The 16352-nt window shown below is 43.4% G+C and overlaps 1 protein-coding gene, 1 long non-coding RNA gene and 1 pseudogene across 2 annotated transcripts in view; 2 read left to right on the top strand and 1 right to left on the bottom strand.

Annotated features, from left to right (window-relative positions):
- The window catches only part of LOC125366476 (zinc finger protein 717-like), a 158830-nt gene that overhangs the window by 12025 nt on the left and 130453 nt on the right, over positions 1-16352 (top strand). The window lies entirely within an intron of this gene.
- On the top strand, positions 10857-13303 carry LOC125366478. Its single transcript, XR_007213843.1, has 3 exons — positions 10857-11395; positions 12622-12628; positions 13028-13303. It is a non-coding gene; the product is annotated as an uncharacterized LOC125366478 (long non-coding RNA).
- On the bottom strand, positions 11600-12793 carry LOC125366475 (annotated as a pseudogene).

Consider the following 16352-nt stretch of genomic DNA (forward strand, 5'->3'; position numbering starts at 1 on the left):
GCTCAGACTCGGGGCCTGAGCACTGTCCCTGACTTCTTTTTGCTCTTGGCTAGCACTCTACCTCTCAAGCTACAGCACCACCTCTGCCTTTTCTGTTTATGTGGTGCTGAGGAATCAAACTCAGGGCTTCATTCATGCAAGGCAAGCACTCTACTACCAAGCCACATCCCCAGCCCCCAATAACAGTTTACATCTCATAACAGGATAAACAACTATTATTTTAAGTCATTTTCACATCCTTTGTGGCCTGTATATCTGAGTAAAAATTTGAAGTGTAATAACATTGCAGGCTCTCTTGTATGTTAAATGTGTTTCTGTTCCCCAAGTTAATATAAGCCTTCTGTTCTGGAATAAGTGAAATGCTTTAGGAATCTAGCATGCTCTCTGTTAAACATGGCAATGAGCCTCGGTCTTTGAAAGCTGCTTTCCTTGTTTTCAGTTTTTATTACCTTACATACACAAGGGGGGAAGTTTCCATGGTTCCTTTCCCAGTAGATCCTAAAAATGCATTCCTGCTAACCCTCCCCTTTCCCAGAGGGTCTTCCTAACCATAACAACGGGGATATAAAAACAACCCTCATGGACTTGAAAACCAGATTGAGAGTCATTCCTTTGGAATCCTTTCTCCCAGCTGGATCACAAGCGGTCCTTTTATCTCTGAATCCTTCTGCACAGTGGAGGCACTGGGGCTTGGGATGGGAACCCCTGGGTGTGTGGCACCAGGCCGGGCCCAGGCCCTGTGGAGCGGGGGGTTAGGGGTGATTGGCAGGGCGCAGCTCCCTCCATGGGCCTCTGGGGACATGTGCAGGCCTGGGGCCTGTGAATGGACTTGGGAGCCGGCCACATGCCTGGGACAGGAGCCAGCCCCAACCAACCGGCCACTCTTAAGTACGAGGGGTCAGAGACTCCCCAGGCACAGCCAGCACCGCAAGTGCCCGGAGCAGCCCGAGGCCAGCCCCATGGCAGGCGGGACAGGACCGGAGATGCCCAGACCTGCCAGCGACCTGACCTGGGACCCATCACTGTGGCAGGGAAGTGGTCCCAGGGCTGAGGAGGAGGGCGGCAGGGCACAGGTGTAATGGGTGGGTGACTCTGTTAGCATTTCCCTAGCCTCAGGTCCTCAGCTCCTCCCACTGGCCCCCAAATCCACCCATACCTAATGAGCCACTCCTACTCACTACCTAACTACTTCCCTTTTACCCCCCAGAGAGAGAAGCTGACACCTGGATAAGGGGCAGATGCCATGTAGCTCCCTTTCCTGTAGGAACTATGGCCCAACTAATAAACCTCCTTATGAACCTTCTTCTCCTGCCTGTGATTATCTCCGCATGGTCCTCTGGGATGGCCAGGACCTATGCTTTCATTGGTGCCAAAGCCGAGGTAGGCTCCCCAGTGGATTTGCTTCCCCATTTCTGGTGGTTCCAAGCTGCCCCTGGGACCTATTCTGCTGTCCTAAGCCCACCCAGAGGAGGTAACTTCTCCTGACCAAGCGCTCTACTTCCATCCAACACTACAATCTACAAATTTGCCCTCACACCCAGGGTAAGTGATAATCTAACCAAGGGCTTGGATCTGATTTTCCAATTTACTGTATCTAGGGCCACAGGGCCGTGGCTACAGGGCCACACTAAAAATCTTGGCGCCAAGTTCTGAGCCCTACTCCAAATGACCATAGCATAGGCCACAGGGCCGCGGCTTCAGGGCCACACTTTGCACTCGGTCTGAGACTCAGTGATTGGGGTGACAATCCCATTACTGATTGTCTCCTACATTTCAGCTGACCAGAGTAATACTGGGAATGCTTGGTATTTAACTCCTCAGCTCCGCTAATCACTTACCATGGGAGGGGCACAATCATCCACCACAACAGATTTGAAACTCTAACCAGGGTGAGTGACCATTAGCCGGAGGCTTGGATCGGATTTTCCATAAAGCCACTGGGCCACCATAAATCTTGGCTCCATGTTCCAAGTCCCACTCCCCGGGAAGGCCACTGTGCAGCTGACTTCAAGCCACTGGGCTAGGTTAAGGAGATCAGCAATTGTGGGTGTTTGGAGTCAACTGTTCTCTAGTTCAGGTCCACTGGTCATTCATCAAGTGGGGAACAGTTTAAAATGCTTCAGGAAAGCTGCTCAAGTTTGAGTCCAATCTTACAAATTTGCTATATTTTACAGGACTTACATAACTTCTATGAGCGCTTGGGCAGATGGAGTTCTCTCGCTCTCTCTTTCTGCCTCTTTCTAAACTCTGCCTATAGGATGGGCTGGTACTAGCTTCCAAAGGTACCAATATTTAACATCTGCTTTGATTGATGTTTGTTAAGCTTGGAGGTTCTGTTAAGTTCTGCTTGTTGTTGGCTAAATCCTGTTTTCTCTAGCATTTACCACGTGGTGGACAATAGAATTGGTTTTAGCAAGTGCCATCTTGGTTCCATCAAGGTTCCAAAAACTCTTGGAGGTGGAGTCCCACCCATCCCCCAGGTAATGGGTGTGCCGAGTTCCTGGAGGCTGGGCAGGGATGTGGTAACCCTGCCCCCCACCCTGAACTCTAACTGTTGCCTTGCAATTAAAATGCTGGAAGGTGAAGGTGTCTTGCTGTGAGCCTGCTAAGGCTCTGACCAGCTCTGCCGCCATTATGCCATGCCATGTGTCTGTGTTCTGTTTGTGTCCTGTCTCCCATCTTCTGGACCTTCTCTGGTCATAGCATCCCACTTCAGCTCCCCATTGGAGCTAAACTGGTTTCTCAAAATGTGGCTTCTCCATTTCCTCGCCGGATAATCTGTGAAAATTTTTGTTTGTCGGAAAAGTTTTTATTTTCTAAATGACCACGTGGTTCTAAAATATGGCAAAATAATATCATTTCGCCACTGGAATTCCAGAAAACTTACATGGCCAATTAAAAAAAAAAATCCTAAGCGCACCCCAAAGCTTGTGCACAACTGTCTGTATGTCTGTCTGTTGGTAAAACATGTAAAAACTGGCATCATGGTTTTAAAATTACTTGCTTTTTGACTACTATTTTAACTTACTTTAAGTCTTGTGTTAAACTGATCTTTGCAGCCTGTGGGTGGAGTCACAGTGAACAGCTTGGAGGCAATCCTGACTCTTATCACCAGACTCCAAGCCAAAAGAAAAAAACCAAACAGGTTTTAAACCCAAACTGATTATGTTTGGGTGCAAGCAGATGTGTCTAAGATGATTCTTTGGTATAGACTAAGATTTTGCTTCTCCATTTTTCTCTCCTGTGCTCTCATAAACTCTTTAAGATCAAGGGACCAGACTCATTTTGGAACGAGTGTGCAAATGTGGCTGCTAACCTAGATTTTCCTGACCCACGATTAATATTTTGCTTTATAGGATGCAGGTCGACATGTGTGTTAGCTGCGTGGACTGTGGCAGACCATGGCTACAGGAAGCTTCCTCCACAGTCTGCTCCCAAACTGCCTGGTTTCACTACTAGTGATTCCTTATTCTCTCTCTCTTACATGGAAAAACCGCTCAGGGAATCTAGCAGTCCTGTGAAGATTTTGACAGGCTCCTGCCCTGGCTCTGCCCCCCCCCCCCCAAGGCTAGAGTTGGGTTTATAGCAGGCTTATCATGACAGAGTTGCAACCGAGACTTACTCCAAGGTTAAAGGCATCAGAGATGTGTTTGGTGGCCACAGGGTTGCATTGGGGTAGCATTCGTGTCTTCCCCGTCCATGAATCAGAAACTGTCATGGCTGCTGCAGAGAGCAGACTTGGATGGCCTTTGGTTTGTGTGGATTTTGTGAAGCAACCAGGGAATACTGGGAGATTTCAAATGTCTTTAACCAGTCTGTGTAGAAATTTGCAGGCAATCCAGCAGGAGGTGTGACAATCTATCCAGAGAACTCTGAGAGATGCCACTACAGCCTTGCCCAGATCCAACCCATTTCTCTTGCCTGCCTCCATCACACATGACTAACCTAGCCTGCTGATTCGGGATGGAAGACACAGCCACCTCAGATCCCCTGAAGCTGATACTTTTACATTGTCCTGACCCTTTGCCCTCTTGATTGTTATTCATTTGTGCTCTCTTCCACCTGCCAGTAAGGTTAAATGATATGATTTGATTTGATGGTACATAGATCTCATTCACTCTGCTGTTCTCTAAGTGTTACAGCAGAACTCTGGAAAGTACTTGTTGGTCAATTCTCAACAAGTTACAGGTAAGCTCTACTCCTATTGGTCTCCTGTTGCTGTAATTGGCAATATAAAGGGCTTTTATCACTAAGACTCCTTGGATTGCTGGTCAAAGCCAGCCTGGGCAGAAAAAAAATATTCCTCTAAAACTCCATCTCCCAACTAACCAGCAAAGAGCCAGACTGGAAGCTTGGCTCAAGAGAACCAGCCAAATGCTGAAAGCGGCACCGTGGATCAAGTGGAAGAGCACTAGCCTCGAGCAGAAGTGCTCAGGGACAGTGCCCAGGCCTTGAGTTCAAATCCTGTGAGTGCCAACTGGGACAACCTATCCAAGCAATGAGTACCTAGTCCTTCAGGACTAGGTCAATCCTGACAACGAGGAACCATGGAGAAGAGTAAGAGGAGATGATGTCTCATCTTAAATGGAGTCAATTTAAACTTGCCCTTTCAAGATTAATCAGAGCTGGGAGATCAAGAGGAATAGTTGTTTACCCACCTAATGTCCATACCTGTCCATTTTCCTATCAACCAGGTCACTATCCCTAAACACTTCCTTCCTGCCCCCAGTCCAGTTATTCCTCCTTCCTTGTAGTGGGCCACAATTGGGTTTATGTTCCAAATGGAACTTTTCTGGCTTGTGCCCAGGGTGTGTTATCCCATGTTGTTCATGTTAACTGGTCCTGTGAACTTGTCAGCCTTTTTCCTGACCCTTTTCAAGTCTCTTTTAACAGGATAACATCCCTCACCCAGGATGCCACCTGGGAACTTGCAGTTCAAGGCCATCTTCTTACTACACTGCTCGGCCCAGTGCAGATCTGGATCCTGAAGACCCCAGACCCAGTGACTCCTTGATATGCCCAAGCTGCAGGAGGTAGCCAGAGGAGACCATGACACCCATTGGCCCTGATAACCATTCTCGTCAAAATGATGAGGACTTTTACCAACCAAACTGGACAGTACCAGGCCAAATGACAAATCAGGGACCCTTGACTACTTCACCTCTTTACAGCAGGAGGTAGCTCCAGAAAAAACAACCTCCGCCAATACTCCCGGCCTGGTACCCCTCCTCTGTTATTAATAAACAACAAATGGGGGAATGTTAGCATTTCCCTAGCCTCAGGTCCTCAGCTCCTCCCACTAGCCCCCAGATCCACCCATACCTAATGAGCCACTCCTACTCACTACCCAACTACTTCCCCTTTATCCCCCAGAGAGAGAAGCTGACACCTGGATAAGGTGCAGACACCATGTAGTTCCCTCTCCCGTGGGAACTATGGCCCCACTAATAAACCTCCTTATGAACCTTCTTCTCCTGCCTGTGATTATCTCTGCATGGTCCTCTGGGATGGCCGGGACCTATGCTTTCAGACTTGACACCTGCTGGCTGCTCTGGGAATAGCAGCCTACAACTCAGGCTGGAGTGCTATGCAAGGCCCACAATGTGCAAACACAACCACAGACCCCACCTCCTACACCTAGCAAGCAGAAGACAAATGTACCGCACCTCGTTTTCTAGTTTAGATGCTTATTTTTTACTTTTTTGCTTTCATCTCTCTTAGTTTTCTGTACCTTGTGTCCTGTATGTAAAATTATTCCACCAGGGGAAGGGAAAGGGAATCACAGAAACAGCAGGTCAAAGGACGAATTAATACAACAATGATACTTAACAATAGGTTGGACAAGAACCTTACAACTTGGGAGAGGCAAGGAGAGAGGGGTAAGCAGGAGCAAAGGAAGCATGGGATAACATTGTCTTAACACACATGTAACCACTACCTTCTTTATGTAACTGTAACCCTCCTGCTCAGTCCATTCTCAATAAACACAAAAGTTTAAATATAAAAGGGGCACCGCACTGATGTGTTCTGCACTGACATCCTCCCTTGCAGGCTGCAGCACCATAGGGGAAGCCATACATTTCCTTAAACAGGCAGAGAATTAGAAACGGGCAAGTGGTTACCTTGATGACACAGAAAGTTGAACATCATGCTTCTGAAATCTGGATATTGCTAGTTCTGACATATTATTATGAGCAGAAGGGAATGAGACACCAGATATAAACTACTGAGAATGTGTCATGTCTAAGGCAGATTTTCCTTATCTACTCATCAGCTGTAGTGCTTCTAGACTGCTTTCACAGTTTACTTACTGGCAAGTGTTGCAATGAGGATAGGTGTGAACACAACACGTCTGTCCTGACATGAATTCCTTCTGATGTTTGTCTATGGCTAGTATGCCTGGATCCTGTACTTCTATTTCTAGCTTTTTAGAAGTACTTCTATACCATATCTTTTCTAGGTGTTTGCACTAATTTATACTCACACAAATTTCCTTTTCCTCACATGCTCACTAGCAGTTCTTGTTTGTGTTCTTGCTGATTGTCACTTGACTGGAGAGAGATGCAATTTCAGTCACTTTCTACAACTGGTATTGAAGTGCCCAGAATTCAAGACCTTTGTGACGACCCTCAGAGTAAGGAGTCCTGGTGCACAGGCAAAGCGACTTTATTGAAAGCAAGCTCAAACTAGGGCTGTTTGCCAGCACTCAGGTGCAGCGGGTGTAGAGGAGCAGCCCTGAGCTCTCAAAGTGGGAGATTTTTTAAAGACAAAAATCATAAGCAGGGGTCGCATGAGTTCATATGCATTTGGAGTTACAGAATTGGTTACTGGAGAATGCTCTCTTACATGATTGGTTAGGAAGTCTAGAGGGTCTCTTGGTTCCATATCTTGACTCACATCTATGTTTGCAGGCATCTGGTTTTTCCTAACTACCGGCTACTTTCGGATTAAGGAGACCTGACAGCATTGCAGAACGTTCCCCCAAGGTCGGGTAGTTCTCCAAATGTTTCATTGCTGTTCTGGAAACTTGGCCAGAGGCTCTTTCTGGAAGGGTTTCTATGGTCTTTGTCACCAGCTGTCGGAACCATATTGTTTGCTTCTAGGGAAAAGGGGAAGAGGGTGGGGGATGGCAAGGGGACAGCAAGCAGCAAGCAGGTTACAGAAGCAGAATATGCAGTTAATATCAGTTAAAACATTTTTCACTCCTTCAGTATTAATTTCCGTACAACACAGTCAAACGTGCCAATATTTATTTATGGCCAATGATGTGGAGCATTGCTTCATTTACAGATGTTCTCATGAGTACTTCTTTTGGAGCTCAGTTCACTCTTTTGTCTCTTCAGTGTACTTGCGTATTTATTTATGGGATTACTGGTTCTTTATGAGTTTAGATATTTGAGCTCTCTTTATATCTTGGTTATTTGTCTCTCTTCATATGTACAGCTGACAAAGATGGTTTCCCATGCTGCAGTCTATGAGGCTATGTTTTAATTCTACACTTAGTAAAATCTGTAATAACATCATTCAGATAATTAAAGGCTTTACACTGTTACATAATACACAAATGCTGGAGAATTTCCATGTTACTAACACCTGTGCATACCTTCTCTAGATATACAATTTTTATATTTAATTAGCACTAGTTCAACTCCCCCCATTTTTTTTTGGCCAGCACCTGAGCTTGAACTCAAGTTTCATTCTTGTTCATCCCTTGCTCCCAGCTGGGTCTCTACCATTTGAACCATGCCTCCAACTCAGCTTTTTAATTCTTCTTGTTTGGTTTTGTTTTGGGCTAGTGTTCCTGGGCTTCTTTTCATAAGGCTACTGCTTTACCACTTGAGCCACATCTCTTCCTCTACTTCTGAATATGTTGGTGAGTACTTGGAGACTAGAGTCTTCTGGATGTTTCTGCCCAGGCTGGCTTCAAAGCTCAAGCCTCAGATCTAAGGTTTTACAAGCATGAGACCTGCACCCAGTACATTTAGATATTTTTATTTATATTGTTTTATTTGCATTATTTCTGGTACTTAATACTGGTCCTTTTTGTTTGTTTTTCTACTGGTTCTGGGGCTTGAACTACAGGCCTAGGTGCTGTCCCTGAGCGTTTTTTGCTCAAGACCAGAACTCCAGAACTTAAGCCCATCTCCCATTCAGGCATTTTGCTTATGAGTTGGAGAAAAATAATCTCAATGACTTCCCTCCCTGAGCTGACTTTGGGCCACGAGCCTCAGATCAGAGTTTATTGAGTGGATAGTACAGGTGTGAGCCACAGATGCCAGGCCGATAATAACTCCTGAGACATCCTTGAATACTTCATAATAATCAACATTTTTACATTTTGTAAGTTCAGTCACTTTCCAGGTAAGGGAGGAAAAAGATGAGTATTAGAACCAAGAATACTTGTTCAGGGTGCTCACGTGAGAAACTATTCACAGTGTGGTGAAATTTTACTTTCTGAATCAATAAGATTGTTTTCCTTTTAGTCCCTTTCTTTGTAGAGATCTTCATTTCCTTGGTTTTTAATTCCAAATAATTTAATCTTACTGTTATTCGTTCTTTGAGACTTGGTCACACAGTAAATGAGTTTTCACCTTTGTGTGGCTGTTTTTAAGGGCCTGATACGGGTCTAGTGTCCTGTGTCCTGTTCCAGCATGGCTCTTCCTGATATGAGCTTTCTCAAGAAAGCCAGTAAGTGTGGAAAAGGTCTGATAAATTGACAGATTATGGAGGAGTCTGGGTGGACTCAAGTGACCAGATGAGCTTGTACTAGGTTGTATACAGCACTGATTTTCAAATTAGTGAAATGTAATCACTGTTTAAAATATGTGTATTTTTCTCTCTGTCTTTAAAACATAATTGAAACCTTTTTCAGAACTATATTGAACTAAAAGTAGAAACTGGCAAGGTTGATATTTCAAATCAAGAAAGCACATTTCTATTTTTTTCACTTTTCACATTTATCCTTAATTCACACTAAAATTTTCATCATCAGTGAAAGTACATTTTGAATACGGATCATTTTCCATCATTTAAATGGATTTCATACACACACTAGTATAACATATGGCCCTGAGATTTATTTTCTTGAAAACCTGTGCATGGCCAACTGTCTGGTATCAGGTGCTCAATGTAAACATCTCAAGATGACCTCTCACCACAATGATGAGAGAATTCATGTCTTGCCAACTACTCCAACAGTCACAAAGAGCCCAGAGGTTCACATTTATAAACACTTGGGACATTCTCTAGTTCCTCTCTAAAGTCTTGAGGAATGAAATCTGAGCTGTTGCTGTGAAGGTATATGTTTACCCAAAGCTTTCAAATGCTGTTTTTACACAAGGAACTGCTCAATGTTACTTAATCTACATTACCCACCTTATAAAAAAATTCCTCCATATTGTTATTTTTAAATATAGTATAATATTCAATTGCATTCTCGATTTTTACTCTAGATTCGTCTATGAAATAAAATTTTAAATGTTTTTCTAATTTAAAATATTGAAGTTTTTCTAATGTAATTTTTGCAAGTATCTTGGAAAAGACAAGACCAAGCACATCTTCAGTGCCTTCATGGAATGAGGGGACCTATGACACTAAAAACAACCAAATTTAAGAGGTGGTACATGTAGTCAAGTGCCAAGCTTGCTCATAAAAGCCAGAGGAAATGAAAGAAACATGAATTTAAGGCTAACCACCACCACATACAAAAGGAAATGTTAAATATTGTAATAGAATTACATGAAATAGAAGTTATACATGATCTTCTTCATGTAGATATCCAGATAAAGTATATTAGACATGGAAATCCAGAAATTTTAGGTTTTTCGAGGCTTAGTGACTGATAGATTACTGATACCTTAGTCCCTGTGATTAGTGATTACCGATTACCAGTAGTGTCATGAAGACAGTGGAGTGGACCCTGGGTGATCGAGGGAAACCAGCTTGGGTAGTCCTCAGTGAGTGATTTGTATGAGTTAGGGACTGTGGCACTGACTACGTAGCTACAAGGAGATCAATTCTGCTCCTTTGTCCTGAACCATCTAGTAAGTGTGAGGTGACTGAGCTATTGGTTAGTGAGGAAGACCTGAGGGAGTAGATAACTGTACTCAGCTCACTCTTTCCCATGCTTGCTGTTTGACTCAGATCAGCAATATGCAGGACACTGTCACCATCCTCCAAGGACACAATGTCTACATTAATTATCTTTAACTACTCATGAGCAGCCTAAGAAAAGTTAAATCCTGGTACAAGCATCCAGTGGTAAGTGGTTTAGGATGTTCTGAGCTCTGCATCTTGGGTGCCAAGTAGAATCCTGGTCACAGGTGGGGTCACCTACTGATCAGGAAGGCTCCCTAGAGGCCTTGGACAGCAAGAAGCTGCTGAGAGAGGATTGTCACAAGTGTGCTCTTCCTCATGTCCTTCAGGGAAGTTGATTTAGAAGAAGCTCTGTTATTTTTGGTCTGGAATGGAAAGGTAGACTCAGTAGGCACAGGTTCATTATTTGACCCTTCAGTTGGCTCTTCACATCATCCACACATGTGTTTTATTTTAACTCACTCAACAGAACAACAGAACCAGCTAAGACTGAATCAAACACAAGTGGTTCATCACCAGTGATTAATACAAAAAACGCAAGCACCAAAGACATTTGGGGGCTACTAATCCAAACACTAATGTGGAGACTCTTTTATTTACCCACTGAAGAAACTAGAGATGGAGCTGTAAGTCAAGCTTTAGTCTTGAGCAAAAATGCTTACGGACAGTGCCTAGACTGAAAGTTCAAGCTACAGGACTTGTAAATGTGTCCCCAAAGGTATATCCTTTCCTGCTCTCTCAATGTTTCATGAACTTGGGAACAAAAGGTGAAGAGACACATTTTACTACAGTGCTCATTTTGGAATAAACAAGGAGTGGTGTCTTCCATCAGACCTTCCCTTCAAAAAGGGAACTGGAAATAGTAAGTCATTTCTGTTATAATGCATGGACCACAAATACAGTGGGAACAGGGAAGAAATGGATGCTCTCATGTTCTAGATACAATCATGATAGTCTTTTCCCATCAATTGTTTCCCAAACCAGCATGGAGATGATCTGTATCCAGTCTGAAAGGGCCGCATCTCTTCTTTCTAAGAGAACTTATAAAATTACTGTGAGAAATCATTCCTTCTTATAAAAGACACAAGTCAACAACTTCACTCTTTTAATTAGTTGTCAAGCCTGGAAGTAAATACTGCCCACCACTTCTGTCCAAATTCTTTGGATAATATTCAGCGACATCAACCCCACTCACCACAATGAGAGGATGAGAAATGTTGGGTCAGTGAAATCCCAAGAGTTAAGAATGGTCTCCCATTTCACCTAGTTTACCTCTGCAATGGATTTCTCAGTATAATTTGTTTTGTTTAAATGGCAAGTTTATTTGTGTAGTACATCAAATAGGATGCAAGCACTGTCATGATAAATATACAGAAATATGAAGATCAACATAAAAACAGTAATTTAGTTTAAATGGAGGGAAATCTGTCTCATGTTATGACAACATACTCCCAAGAAGAAGCTTTTCTTTAGTGATTATACATTTCAATAAAATAAGGAAACACAAAGATTACTGTTGTCTTTTTTTTTTAAACACGCACATGCAACACACACTCACTCACTCACTACAAAGCCAGGTATGCTTGCACATACAAAGCAAGGTTTCCTCAGAAGGAATTTACAGGAAGTATTTTGGGGTGCGTCTGGTAACACGAGGCTCTCCGCTACAAGGCGCTGGGTCAAACTGAAGAGAGGAATATTTTAACGTGTCATCTAATTCCATGATAGTAGCCTGGTTCCCAAATTGGTAACAGTAATTACCTGGGTGCACTGAAAATGGTGACCACATTCCGATCATGGCACCAATTGTATCCCTCCATTACAAGCTGTTGAGCATGAGAAACCAGTGCGAGACCGTTGGTGTGGTTAAATGTTTCAGAAATGTTTTGTCCAAATGCATACCCAGCGCCATGTGGTGAAATACACCATCCACCTCGATCATCTGGCTCCGACCACAATAGGTTTACAGATCGGGCCCTCATGTGAAACTTCTTGTGAACGATCCAGAGCTCTTATATGATCCAGTGTGTCTATAGATGGAGACAGGCCACCATGGAGGCAGAATATTTGTCCATCTACTAAAGCTGCAAGGGGTAGATAATCAAATAGATCTGTAAAATATTTCCAAACATTGGCTTTTCCATACTTCAGTAGACATTCGTCATAAAAGCCATAAACGTGTGCAGTTTGCCGGCATTCATGATTTCCTCTCAATAGCAATGCATTCAGGATATCGAACCTTTAATGCTACAAGAAGAGTCACAGTCTCCACAGAGCAATAACCTCTGTCCACATAATCGCCCATGAACAGATAGTTTGTATCTGGTGACTTCCCGCCACTTCTGAAGAGGTCCATGAGGTCATGGAATTGGCCATGCACAGCTCCGCAGACAGTGACGGGACAATGGACTTCTTGTACCTTTGATACCTTTTTTTTTTTTTTTGCCAGTCCTGGGGCTTGATCTCAGGGCCTGAGCACTGTCCCTGCCTTCTTTTTTGCTCAAGGGTAGCACTCTGCCACTTGAGCCACAGCGTCACTTCATGTATATGAGGCAAGCACTCTACCACTAGGCCATAACTATCCCCAGCCCATTTGATTCCTTTGTTAAAACTTCCTTAGCCTTCTCGCACAGCATCCGCACTTGGTTCTCGTTCAGCTGCTCGACCACTGGTCCAGCCCTGTGAATGCCTTGTCCATGGCTGCGTGCTCCGGGGCCCTGCGGTGCCTGCTCCCGTCCCCACGGGCACCTGGCTCCCCGGCCACAGGCGCCAGTTCCTGGCAAACCCTGCTCGAGTCTGGTCAGCCCACCTCCCCTGCACGCCCGTGGGGGTGGACGATGAAGGCCCTGCAAGTGCGGGAGCATGGGGCGACTCCTCAGTCCGTTCCTTGATGCCCTCACCCCTCCATGTCACGACCACCCTTCCCCCCCAGTATAAATTTTGATAAAGATTTTCCTACAGTGGATTCCTTTCCTCTGCGAGTGTTCTAATGTTTGCTGAAGGTTGACTTCTGGTTGAAAGACTTCTTCTAAAGTTTACATTTACAGAGTTTCAATCATGTGTTCAGGTATCTCATACCTGTAGAGATGTGACTTCTGGGTAAATGTTTTACTACATTGATTATACTCAGTTTCTTTCCTGTGTGTGTTCTTAGATGCATTGAGGCCGACTTCTAACTAAAAGTCTCTGTGTAACTGTTGTATTCATTAGTTTTCTTTTGTCCTATGGGAGTCAGTTCAACAACACCTTGTCAAAAAAATTTTGTTTAATTAATAAATAAATTACAAAAAAAAGAAAGTCCATCTTCAAATATAGCCTAAGTTTCAAGTAAGAGAAAGATGACCAAGTAATCCAAGAAGTATGTATGGAGAGTAACTTAAGTACATATAGCTTACTCAGTGCTCTAGAACATTTAAGCATGTATGTGACCACACTATTTCAGAAACTACAGTCTAACTTTATGAAGGTAATTTAAAGTTACTCATGAGGATGTGATCTGTGATCTCTCACCAGTTGCTAGCGAACCTTCACCTTTCCTGAGAAATCATCTCCTGGGTGTCATTGAATCACCTAACAAGTGTGACTACTTTTTCTCACATCAGAATTAACTGGAAACAAGGGGAAGCAAATCTGCATCCAAATTAGACAGAATGTAACAATTTATAATCTACTAAATCTATGAGAGGAGCCACTTTTACCTGGTAAATCTACAAACAGTCTTTACCTGATTAAAGAACATATTCTCGAAGTTGAATCTATTTGTCTGTTTTTAAAACTTGTGCAGCTTTAGGCTCATAAAATGGGATTTAATACAAAGTGAGAAATAAAAGCCACTCACCACAGATCCTTTCCATTTTTCTTGCTGTTGACAATGGACAGAAGATTCTGGAAGCATGGCTGGGAGAGAAGGGAAATTAAATTAGGTAGTCAGAAAAGAGCCTGTGTGATTTTGCTGCAGAATTTCTTGCTCCAAACATTATACTTTGGCTGGAAAAGCATAAACCTTCTTATGGAAGAAGAATCTTTTGTCTCCAGTAGAGCATTAAAATTTCAGCAAAAGATAAATCCACAGTCCATCAGTTGGTAGCTAGAAAGTATAAAAGTAATTCACCTCTAGGGTAATATACATGCAGAATTCATAAAAACTAATATTCCCACAAGAACTAGATAAAGAATTGAAACAAAAAATGAAAATCTACTCCATAGGTGGTTGGTTATGCTATGAAGGAGAATAGGAATCATTTAATAGCAATGTTTCCACATTAGTATTGGGTTTTTCTACATCAAAAGAATGTTTTATTTTTTTTAATAAAAAGATTTAATTACAGCCCAAGTTTCCATATTCAAAATGCTGTTACCGGGTGTGTAACAGCATTTTTTTATTTTGTAATTTTTATTTTTATTTTGTATTGGGATTTGGACTATCCTTACACACACAAGTGATTGCAAATTCCTCCTTAAACATTCCAAGTTTTCAATTTCAGATTTGATTAGAAATATAACCTGTATTTAAAACAAGATCTTTAAACTGGATTCTAGTGGCTCTTGCCTATACTCCTAATTACCTAGAAGTCTAAGACCTTAGGATGGCATATTTAAGCCAGCTTGGACCTCGATCCTCTGATCTCAGCCTCCTGATTAGTTAGGATTCCAGGTATCAGCCACCTGCACCTTGATGGGAACCTGTTTTCTATGAGGGAGGAAGGTCTGATTATCTCCATTTTACAGATATAGAAGTGGAAGCAAACAAACTAAAGTGCTGTGTCTATGATGTCACAAGTTAGTAAATGACAGAGCTGGATCCTTTATCCTGAGGCTCCAGCCCAAAAGTTCATGCTATGGGACCAGCAAAAGAATAAAAAAAAAAGTGGTGGAAGGAGACAATATTGGGTTGTGTGTTAGTCATATATTTTTTCTTGTTGCTATAACAAAATACTTGACAGAAATAACTTAAGGGCAAACGATTTATTTTGTTGGTGTCACAGATTTCTGGCAATCTTGGCAGAGCAGAAAAACTCATGTTGGCCAGGGAGCAGGGGGAGTGGCATGAGAGACAAAGAGAATGCCTGGATTGCAGGATTCTCTTTTCTCCCCCTTTAATTCCATATGGAAAGCCAGCCTATGGGATGGTGCCCCCCACATGCAGGAACGATTTCTACTCCAGTTAATCTGCTAAGGATCCTCCCCACCCACACCCACACGTGTGGTTTGGTAATGAGCTAGGTCCACCTAAACCTTAGCAAGTCAGTCACAATTAAGTTCATCCTCAACACTAACCATCACAGATGTCAACTTAATTTGCCTCCAGATATATCTACCTTGTTCTCTCACAACTCACCTATCATTTATTGTTCTTGAGGGTTTTGGGAGCTCTCCCTTAGTTTTTGTGTTCAAGATAAGGCCTATGCCCCACCCTTCAAGCCATGCCTCTAATTCCAGCGTTTTGGTGGAAATAGGAGATAAGAGTATCCCAGACCAGGCTGTGGTGACTCACTGCTGTAACCCTAGCTACTCAGGAGGCTGAGATCTAAGGATCAAAGTTCAAAGCCAGCCAGAGCAGAGATCTTTTCTCCAAAGACCCACCAGCTGTAACATAAAAGGGGTAGAGCACCAGCATTGAGGAAAAGGAGCTCTGAGACAGCACCCAGGACATGAGTTCAAACCCCATGACTGACAGAAAAATATCAAGTCTCATAAACTTGTCTGCTTGAGCTGACTTTGAGCTCTGATCCTTAGATCCCAGACTCCTGCACTGCTAGAAGTACAGGTGTGTGTGAGGCACCGGCACCCAGCTTTTAGACTGTGAGATAATGGATGTTCCTAAAATTGTCAGAACATTTTGCCTTTAATGGAGCTAGTGAGATGTGGAACAGGGTCAAAGCTGGGCGCAGAGTGGCTCTGCCCAGTGGAGAGGGTAGAGATGGTCATATTCAATGGCTGAGTGGCTCAGACAATATTTGTTTGCCTCTCCCCTGGGGCCCAAGTCAGTCAGGCCTGGGGCCTGTCAGAGTAGCCCTGCAAGTCACAGGGGGGATGGTGTGTATGTAGACACCCAGTCAACTAATCCAGTAAACAGGATCAGCAGGGCCCAGCCAGATTCATGGGCTGCCAAAGAGCCTTTCACTGCAGGAGTTGTGTTGGCATGGGGCTCTTTTGCTCAACACTGACTATGCTTAAACTCGGGACCTGAGCTCTTTTGCTCAAGGACAGCACTCTACCACTTAGAATACCACTACACTTCTGGTTGTGTGGTGGTT

This window comes from Perognathus longimembris, chromosome 17 (assembly GCF_023159225.1).
Source record: "Perognathus longimembris pacificus isolate PPM17 chromosome 17, ASM2315922v1, whole genome shotgun sequence".
NCBI classification, from domain to species: Eukaryota; Metazoa; Chordata; class Mammalia; order Rodentia; family Heteromyidae; genus Perognathus; species Perognathus longimembris.